This window comes from Pangasianodon hypophthalmus, chromosome 22 (assembly GCF_027358585.1).
Source record: "Pangasianodon hypophthalmus isolate fPanHyp1 chromosome 22, fPanHyp1.pri, whole genome shotgun sequence".
Classification (NCBI taxonomy): domain Eukaryota; kingdom Metazoa; phylum Chordata; class Actinopteri; order Siluriformes; family Pangasiidae; genus Pangasianodon; species Pangasianodon hypophthalmus.
The window spans coordinates 327,898-340,516 of NC_069731.1; positions in this window are offsets into that span (position 1 = coordinate 327,898).

A 12,619-nucleotide genomic window follows, 5' to 3' on the forward strand; every position below is an offset into this window, starting at 1 on the left:
CTGTCGAATACGTGACGCATTAATTAGTCGTATTTGTGTATTTTGTGTTTCAGAGCTCACTGAGAGTGTAACGGTGGTGTGTGAAGTGTGATCACAGCTCAGCATCAGGAAGATCAGGCGGATGAAGCACGGCTCACAATCACAGTAAGGAGCCGACAAGACGAGACATCACAAACACACGCTAACCACGAGACGCTAGTGACAGTGAACACAATCAGCACAGCGTTAACTAGCTCTGTGTGTAAAGAACTTCCTCACACACTTCATACCGAGGGACCTGCACGGCACTGCAAACACACGGCACGCTCGAGCCGTTAAAACACTGTTGCTAGGCAACTGGGAAATATGGCTAGGCTAATGATTTATTTAGCTAGCTATGATGAATGTTTTATACAGATACAGTGAGACAGAACCATCCAGAACACCAACAATTAACAATTACTTTAATAAATACTCACAAGTAATCAGTAAATTACTGCGAAAAGACTAAAGTGGCACTGTAATTACGCTCAGAAAAGAACTTTTGAGTTTTAAAGTCATAAATATTACTGTATGCCGTTCAGGTGGAGTTCCTAAACACATCACATCAGAGAGGAGTTCATGCTCTAGAACTTTTAACACGCTGTTAAAACATATTTATTGGAAAGTTCTAGAAGAGCCGATGGTGTGAAAGTGATTGTCCTGTACAAGACGAGATGTGGAGACGAGCGTGCTAAGCTTCTTTACTCTCAGATCTCACTGGTCAAGAGCAGCTCAAAGCCAGTTAGTTTAATAAAGCCGAGTGTGTGTGTGTGTGTGTGTGTGTGTGAGACGGCGTTCTGACTCAAAGACTTTGCTTTTCAACAGGTTTTAATCTTTCCGGTTTCTGGAGGTTTGAAAAGATTATGAGCTTCTGCTCGGCTGAAACACACTAACCTTCTGTAACACGCACGTGTTTTATTGCAGAAGTTATAGAGACGTTATAGCTGCTTTATTAACACCATGTCCACTGATGCAGAACATTATTATCAGCCTATTCTACTGACAAAGCCATATATCAATATACACATCCACAATTTTTAACACTTTTAAATTAAAACTGTGTGTTTGATCCATTTGGTATGTTTTTTGGTACGGTGTGTACAACAGTTCTGAGACTACTCTACATAAATACACAATTTATTTTTATTATAATTGAAGTAGTTAGTGATTATTCAGCACCAGCTTCATGTTCTCTGATTTCACATGTTTGCAAAAGCTGTATTTTACATTTTTCATCAAGTTTCTGGTTGAAAAGCTTTTAAATTGTAATTGAGCCAAAAGACTACTGAGTGAGAAATGCACTGCGAGGCCGTGTGCTGTGTTTACAGTCCGTTCTCACTCTATCATTAGTGAATCTTAGATTTTTATTTTAGTGATATCAGTATTTATATGTTTTGAGACATATTTGGAAAGTTACGTAGTTTCTCTATTTTTAAACGTATATAATAATTGATAATCACTGCAGGTTACTCAGATCTGTGAGAGCGAGACGTCTGTCTGGACTGGAGACGGAATGTGTGTTTGTTGCTCTGTGTGTGTTCACTGAAGCAGCACGTGTGAGGCCGCCGCTTTTCCCATGACCCTTTGCGCTCCCTCACAGAGGGCGGTGTTGTTGTCGGAGGTGAGAGAGCGCGCTCAGTGTTAACACTCCTCTCAGGTAGAGCGTTAATGCGGTAATGGCCTCTTTCAGCGCCTCGGCCATCTTTCAGCAGCGAGCAGGCAGCACTGCTCAATTAGCGCTTTGTTAGCGCAGAGGCCCTGCTGCAGAACACGCCGAGAGAAACACACTGATATCACCACACACACACACACACACACACACACACACACACACACACACACCGAGGGCCGGACGAGAGCACCGGTTCTTACAGAGAACAGGAGGTGATCCTTTATTCTCCTGCTGACACTGATGACCTCTCACAGGTTTCAGAACACCAAGTTCACAAATTATCACCTTCAAAGAAGAAAAAAAATTAGCAGTCATGCTATTAGCATCTCACTGTCTAAAACACGGTGTTATTTTTCCTACACTGCTTTTAGAAACTTCATACAGTTTAAACCGGTTTGGATTAAAGAGTCACACATTCGCTATAATCACACACTAACACACACTCGCTATAATCACACACTCGCTATAATCACACACTAACACACACTCGCTATAATCACACACTCGCTATAATCACACACTAACACACACTCGCTGTAATCACACACTCGCTATAATCACACACTCGCTATAATCACACACTAACACACACTCTCTATAGTCAAACACTGACTATAATCTCACACTCATTATAATCACACACTCGCTATAATCACACACTAACACACACTCGCTATAATCACACACTAACACACTCGCTATAATCACACACTAACACACACTCTCTATAGTCAAACACTGACTATAATCTCACACTCATTATAATCACACACTCGCTATAATCACACACTAACACACTCGCTATAATCACACACTAACACACTCGCTATAATCACACACTCGCTATAATCACACACTAACACACTCGCTATAATCACTCGCTCTCTATAATCACACATTCGCTATAATCACACACAAACACACACTCGCTATAATCACACAATCGCTATAATCACACACAAACACACACTCGCTATAATCACACACTCGCTATAATCACACACAAACACACACTCGCTATAATCACACACTCGCTATAATCACACACTAACACACACTCGCTATAATCACACACTAACACACTCGCTATAATCACACACAAACACACACTCGCTGTAATCACACACTCGCTATAATCACACACAAACACACACTCGCTATAATCACACACTCGCTATAATCACACACTAACACACACTCGCTATAATCACACACTAACACACTCGCTATAATCACACACTAACACACTCGCTATAATCACACACTAACACACACTCGCTATAATCACACACTAACACACTCGCTATAATCACACACTCGCTATAATCACATACTAACACACACTCGCTATAATCACACACTAACACACACTCGCTATAATCACACACTAACACACTCGCTATAATCACACACTTGCTATAATCACACACTAACACACTCGCTATAATCACACACTCGCTATAATCACACACTAACACACTCGCTATAATCACACACTCGCTATAATCACATACTAACACACACTCGCTATAATCACACACTAACACACTCGCTATAATCACACACTAACACACTCGCTATAATCACACACTCGCTATAATCACACACTAACACACTCGCTATAATCACACACTCGCTATAATCACACACTAACACACTCGCTATAATCACACACTAACACACTCGCTATAATCACACACTCGCTATAATCACACACTAACACACTCGCTATAATCACACACTAACACACTCGCTATAATCACACACTAACACACTCGCTATAATCACTCGCTCTCTATAATCACACACTCGCTATAATCACTCGCTCTCTATAATCACACACTCGCTATAATCACACACAAACACACATTCGCTATAATCATACACAAACACACACTCGCTATAATCACACACTCGCTATAATCACACACTAACACAATCTCTATAGTCAAACACTGACTATAATCAAACACTTATTATAATCACACACTCGCTATAATCACACACTAAGACACACTCTCTATAATCACACTCGCTATAATCACACACTCTCTATAATCACACTCGCTATAATCACACACTCTATAATCACACTCTCTATAATCACACTCTCTATAATCACACACTCTCTATAATCACACTCTCTATAATCACACACTCTATAATCACACACTCTCTATAATCACACTCTCTATAATCACACTCTCTATACTCACACTCTCTATAATCACACACTCTCTATAATCACACTCTCTATAATCACACACTCTATAATCACACACTCTCTATAATCACACTCTCTATAATCACACTCTCTATAATCACACACTCTCTATAATCACACTCTCTATAATCACACTCTCTATAATCACACACTCGCTATAATCACACACTATAATCACACGCTATAATCACACACTCTCTATAATCACACACTCTCTATAATCACACACTCTATAATCACACTCTCTATAATCACACACTAACACACACTCGCTATAATCACACACTAACACAATCTCTATAGTCAAACACTGACTATAATCAAACACTTATTATAATCACACACTCGCTATAATCACACACTAAGACACACTCTCTATAATCACACTCTCTATAATCACACACTCTATAATCACACTCTCTATAATCACACTCTCTATAATCACACACTCTCTATAATCACACTCTCTATAATCACACACTCTATAATCACACTCTCTATAATCACACTCTCTATAATCACACACTCTCTATAATCACACTCTCTATAATCACACACTCTATAATCACACTCTCTATAATCACACACTCTCTATAGTCACACACTCTCTATAATCACACACTCTCTATACTCACACACTCTCTATAATCACACTCTCTATAATCACACACTCTCTATAGTCACACACTCTCTATAATCACACACTCTCTATACTCACACACTCTCTATACTCACACACTCTCTATAATCACACTCTCTATAATCACACACTCGCTATAATCACACACTATAATCACACACTCTCTATAATCACACACTCTATAATCACACACTCTCTATAATCACACTCTCTATAATCACACTCTCTATAATCACACACTAACACACACTCTCTATAGTCACACACTCTCTATAATCACACTCTCTATAATCACACTCTCTATAATCACACACTAACACACACTCTCTATAGTCACACACTCTCTATAATCACACTCTCTATAATCACACACTCTATAATCACACTCTCTATAATCACACTCTCTATAATCACACACTCTCTATAGTCACACACTCTCTATAATCACACACTCTCTATAGTCACACACTCTCTATAATCACACTCTCTATAATCACACACTCTCTATAATCACACACTCTCTATAATCACACACTCTATAATCACACTCTCTATAATCACACACTCGCTATAATCACACACTATAATCACACACTCTCTATAATCACACTCTCTATAATCACACACTCTCTATACTCACACACTCTCTATAATCACACACTCTCTATAATCACACTCGCTATAATCACACACTCGCTATAATCACACACTCTCTATAATCAAACACTCACTATAATCACACACTCTCTATAATCACACTCTCTATAATCACACACTCTCTATAATCACACTCTCTATACTCACACACTCTCTATAATCATACACTCTCTATAATCACACTCGCTATAATCACACACTCTCTATAATCACAAACTAACACACACCCTCTATAATCACACTCTCTATAATCACACACTCTCTATAATCACACACTCTCTATAATCACAAACTAACACACACCCTCTATAATCACACTCTCTATAATCACACACTCTCTATAATCACACACTCTCTATAATCACAAACTAACACACACTCTCTATAATCACACACTCTCTATAATCACACACTCTATAATCACACACTCTCTATAATCACACACTCTATAATCAAACACTCGCTATAATCACACACTCTATAATCACACTCTCTATAATCACACACTCTATAATCACACACTCTCTATACTCACACACTCTCTATAATCACACACTCTCTATAATCACACACTCTCTATAATCACAAACTAACACACACCCTCTATAATCACACTCTCTATAATCACACACTAACACACACTCTCTATAATCACACACTCTCTATAATCACACACGCGCTATAATCACACACTCTATAATCACACACTCTATAATCACACACTCGCTATAATCACACACTCTCTATAATCACACACTCTCTATACTCACACACTCTCTATAATCACACACTCTCTATAATCACACACTCTCTATAATCACAAACTAACACACACCCTCTATAATCACACTCTCTATAATCACACACTAACACACACTCTCTATAATCACACACTCTCTATAATCACACACTCTATAATCACACACTCTATAATCACACACTCGCTATAATCACACACTCTCTATAATCACACACTCTCTATACTCACACACTCTCTATAATCACACACTCTCTATAATCACAAACTAACACACACCCTCTATAATCACACTCTCTATAATCACACACTAACACACACTCTCTATAATCACACACTCTCTATAATCACACACTCTATAATCACACACTCTATAATCACACACTCTATAATCACACACTCGCTATAATCACACACTCTCTATAATCACACACTCTATAATCACACACTCTCTATAATCACACACTCTCTATAATCACAAACTAACACACACCCTCTATAATCACACTCTCTATAATCACACACTCTATAATCACACACTCTCTATAATCACACACTCTCTATAATCACAAACTAACACACACTCTCTATAATCACACACTCTATAATCACACACTCTCTATAATCACACACTCTCTATAATCACAAACTAACACACACCCTCTATAATCACACTCTCTATAATCACACTCTCTATAATCACACACTCGCTATAATCACACACTCTCTATAATCACACACTCGCTATAATCACACACTCTCTATAATCACACACTCTCTATAATCACACACTCTATAATCACACACTCTCTATAATCACACACTCTCTATAATCACAAACTAACACACACCCTCTATAATCACACACTCTATAATCACACACTCGCTATAATCACACACTCTCTATAATCACACACTCGCTATAATCACACACTCTATAATCACACACTCGCTATAATCACACACTAAGACACACTCTCTATAATCACACACTCTCTATAATCACACACTAACACACACTCTCTATAATCACACACTCGCTATAATCACACACTCGCTATAATCACACACTCTCTATAATCACACACTCGCTATAATCACACACTCTCTATAATCACACACACTCTATAATCACACACTCGCTATAATCACACACTAAGACACACTCTCTATAATCACACACTAACACACACTCTCTATAATCACACACTCGCTATAATCACACACTCGCTATAATCACACACTCGCTATAATCACACACTCTCTATAATCACACTCTCTATAATCACACACTCGCTATAATCACACACTAACACACACTCGCTATAATCACACACTAACACACACTCTCTATAATCACACACTCTCTATAATCACACACTCTCTATAATCACACACTAACACACACTCTCTATAATCACACACTCACTATAATCACACACTAACACACACTCTCTATAATCACACATTCTCTGTAATTTTTCTCTTACTCTTTACAGTGCTGGAGTCTGTGGGTTTCCCAGCAGAACAACAAAGTGTTCTGATATGTAGCCCTTCATGCACACACACACACACACACACACACACACTGCGCTGTCCCTCTCTATCTGCCAATGCGCTTGTAGAGATATTGTTAGCATTCCATTTGCCATTTACATTCCCGAGCTTTGACATAATTGAAGAATGGATGCTCTTATGAAAATTAAAGCGGCTCTCGGCCCGGGTTACTGTAACCCTGTTAAAATGTAATGAGATTCTTTATGCGTCTTCTTGTGATTTTTTTATTAAATAGAAATATCAGTATGACTAATTCCCCGGGTCTAAATGTAGCCGGGGACACAGCGTTATTGATAGGCTGCTGCATAAGTGCTCTCCCAGGCCGAGCCTCTAATGGCCTAATAATGCATTATAGCGTGCGCAGGGGTCTGCGGCTAACCGTGCTTATTGTCGTTAGTGAAAACACCTGCGCTGCCCATTCATCACACACAAACCCAGACGGCCCATTTGTTCATTAGCCTGTCACTAAACATCTTTATTTAGTTTAGCGCTGGGACCACGTGTGTGTCCCACAGCCACACACACACTCACACACACAAACACACTCACACACACACACACACACACACACACACACACACACACACTGCTAAACCATGTCAGCCATTTCTCAGAACGATAAGGGAAAGTATTAAAGCCATTCCAGGAATGTGAGCTCTTTCTCCTGGGTATGAATCTCACACACACACACACACACACACACACACACACACACACACACACGTTTATCACACTGTCCTCTGCCTTCACACACTGCGCTGCTGGTTTATCTTCCTGTCATGTGACGCCGCCTCACTGATTCACTTCACTGCACACATTTCTTTACACTTATACATCAGGTCACTCTCGTTTACTTCCTGCTTTTCCACAGTGTCCTGCTTCATTTTCCTCCATATGCTAAAGCTCCGCCCACATCTACCTCTCCATTTGTCTGTGTGATTTATGGCGTATGTTCCTCTGCAGCTGCCTTCAGGGTTTCTGTAGTTCCCCTAGCTCTCTGGTGTCACTTCTCTATCTCATAATTCAGTACATTTAATCTGAATCTAGAACAATCCGTATCCTAGTCCTGTTCCTTTGTCTGTTTCCCATCACATAGCTGTTCTCCTGCCTGTTCTTCTAGCTGTTCTACCAGCTGTTCTTCTAGCCATTCTTCTGTCTGTTCTCTTAGCTGTTCTCCTGTCTGTTCTCCTAGCTGTTCTCCTGCCTGTTCTTCTAGCTGTTCTCCTAGCTGTTCTCCTAGCTGTTCTCATGGTTGTTCCTCTAGCTGCTCTCCTAGCTGTTCTTCTATCTGTTCTCTTAGCTGTTTTCCTAGCTGTTCTCCTGGCTGTTCTCTTAGCTTCTCTCGTGGCACTTCCACTGGCTCTTCTACTGGCTGTTCTCTCGTTCATTCTCCCAGCTATTGTCCTGGCTCTTGTCCCAGCTGTTCTTCTAGCTGTGTTTCTGTGTTCTGTGTTTCCAGCTTGTTCACTGGGTCTCAGACACACACACACACACTCACACTCACACACACACACACACACACACACACTCACACACACACAGTCTGTAGTCCTGAGTAAAAGTGTGCTGCTGCAGTGCAGATGTGTAAATCCTGAACTGATCCTCATGCAGATTTGATAATGACCTGAGTTTAAATCAATCAGGTGTTTAATGTTCAGGCTGAGAGTTATTAATGACGCTGACAGCTGATTAGTGATTAGTGATTAGTGATTAATATAAATGATCCCACGCGCTGAGGAGTGACTGAGCGTTTTACAAACTAATTAAAATGCTTTATTCATGCAGAACATCAATAACGATGTTCCACGGGCTGAAGCACTGCGAAGCTTTTCACATAATAAAAGTCTGGGGTTTTTTTCCGAATAAAATCTCTCAGAGTGAAATGTGTGTAAAAGACGACAACGCGACATTAATTACAGTTAAGATTAGAGTTTCATTTGAAATACATTTTAATATAAATAATATAAATCAGTCTGATGTTGCCTTTTTGACACACACACACACACACACACACGGTCAAAAGTGTGAAATCACCTACTGTTGTATTTTATTCATTATTTTATTTACTATATTATTTTCTTCTCATTATTTTCCCGTTAATGCATTGCAAAATGATTTATAAATTCTGTATATACGCATTAAACCAGAATTATTTCTTCAGCTGTAGGACATTTGCTTTGGTGCAGATTATATTATATTATATTATATTATATTATAATTAAAGTATGTGTGTACTATAACACTGAGAACAGTGAGTCGTAAAATCTTACATCATACAGGTACAGAAAACACATCAGAAAAATAGAACTGAAAGTAAATGTTTACACACAGCTGCTGTTTGCTTCTTTTTTAATCCTCACAGTAGATTTTAGAGTTTAATGCTGAATATTTTGGTTTGTTTTGTGAGTGTTTTAAAGGTGTGTTGTGTCCTGAGTGTGTTCCTGTGCTGTAGATTCATCGTGTCACACACAGATCACAGTTTAGTCCCATTTCCTTCCTGATTCTGACGGACTGTAGCTGAAAACGTGCTGATGGTGTTTGGTGATGAAATGTTTTAATGTTTACTCGGAGTGTGAGGATACGCAGCGTGACCGTTTATCGTGATGTTTATAAAATCCTCAGTAAATCCTGGTGTAATATAAAACGCCGTGAGGTTTTATCTGTTTATACAGTTTCAATAAAGTCAACATGTTGTGTTTAAAAATTTATTTATTAATATTAAATCTATTACATCATTTAAAGCTCTGAGGATCAAGTGGACTTGCTGAGTAGTGCGCACTACTGAGGGTTAATGTGAGAGTCTGCTGCGAGGTGGCGAGAAAACAACACACACATGTGCAGCGTGGGAGCTGAGACGCTGATGTAGGGGTGTGTGTGTGTGTGTGTGTGTGTGTTTCTCACACAGCTATATATCACTCAGAGACACCAGGCCAACACACACACACACATCTGAGGATTATTTTTATTTTTTGTGGAGTATGTGTGTGTGTGTGTGTGTGTATTTGTAGATGTACAATTACTCTCTGTGGCCCATCTGTTGCTCTGCGCAAACTATTGGCACCCCAGTGCCCCATCCAACAGTGTAAAAAGGAGACTCAGTGAGCAGACATGATTTGGGTGGTGGTTTATTCTCAGCATAACTTTGTGTGTGTGTGTGTGTGTGTGCGTGTGTGTATACTCTATATATACACACACTCACTCGCACTCGCACTGGTCAGTCCGTGTCGGTGTTTTTGGCGTGTGTGTGTTAGAGAGAGTATAACAGTGAGTAGCAGCATCACTCACTGGCCCGGAGCGAGTCTCCTGATTGGATTATGTTGCAGTTTAATGTCTTAAATCCATCTTCACGGTTCCGCTCGTGGCTCCGCCGTACACAAACGCACAAACGCACAACGCACAACGCACAACGCAGCATGTCAGCAAATATTTACAGCTGAACGGCCCTTTGTTATTTGTACAGTGATGACACCGAGCTTCTTTACACCACTGCCATCGCTCACTTCTCCACCAACACACACCTGATCTCTCTCTCTCTCACACACACACACACACATACACACACACACACACAGAGTAAAGGTTGAGAGTGTGTGTGTGTGTGTGTGTGTGTGTGTGTGTGATGAAGTGATATTATAAACCTGATGTTAGATCAGTGTGAGGAACGACACTGAATTAAAGGTGAACTGATTCATATTCATTCACATATTATTACATTTTATAATTAATATTTTATATTAGTCTCAGGCTTTGGGTGTTTATTAATTCACGATTATTACTAATTATTATTCACACATAGCTGTTTATCTGTAGTGATGATTTAGATCTCATTTATTATTATTATTATTATTATTATTATTATTATTATTATTATAATCATAATCCAGATTTCTACAAAGACTTTTTAAAAAACTTGAGGCTGGACTTTAATCTGTGTTTATTTGTATTTTTTAATTTTTATTTTTTTTGAAAATATGACATTTATTACTATTTTATTTATGTATTTAATTATTCATTTGAGAAGCTAAAATTCTTTTGTGTGTGTATTTTTAGATTTTATTACATTTCTATCTTCTTCCTCACTCTTTCCTGATTTGTGATTTTTGTTTTTCTGTTTCTGTTGTTTTCCTTCACTTGTTTTCTTTATTTGTTTTTGTCTTTTGAACACTTTGAGCTGCAGTTTGTTAAATTAAAGATGAATTAAATAATCATCTTTAAATAAAAGCTTTTATAATAATAATAATAATAATATTAATAATAATAATATTAATAACGTTCAGGATTTTATATTTTATGTGATGGAAATACATGTTGTTATTGATCAGAATATTTAAATCAGTAACAACATAAAGTTTTATCATACACACTCAGAAAAAAGCGTCTCAAACTGTACTGTTCTATAACCGTACACCTTTAGCACCTTTAGCACCTTTAGCACCTTTAATCTAGAAATGTGCATGTAGTGAATCTTTAAAGCTTTCCTCTGAAAGATAATTACAGTCCAGTCATCGACATTAAATGATTTTAAAGCTCAGGTGTCCAGGTGAAAGATATGTAACATGTTAAAGGTACTAAAGATGCGAGTCGCGGCTCAGAGACACGGACGAGCTCAGATTAACCGCCTGCTGTTTCCCAGAGTGTGTGCAGATTTATCAGTATAAATATCACTACACTGTGGCAGTACCGACGTATCGTCACCTGTGTGTGTGTGTGTGTGTGTGTGTGTGTGAGACAGAATTAAAATTGAAATTTAAAAGAATAATTTTTGAGCTCTGATGAAGGTGAAGTTTACTGGCTGATGTTTGTGAGCGAGTCGGTGAGGGAACCTGGTCATGTGACTGAGAGACAGACGGTAAAGCTGTGATGCTGATGCTGATGCTGATGCTGTAGAGTTTTATTAAGCGGATGATGTTGAGGAATCAGACGCTGTCGCGCCGCACACACTCAATCACAACCGGAGCACAGCAGCACAATCTAATAACGGAGAGCGGCTGTGTTTTAAATCACACTCTGAGTTTTACTCTGTGTGTGTGTGTGTGTGTGTGTGTGTGAGGAGCAGACTCTCTCAGACACAGAGGACGGAAGTAGAAGAGA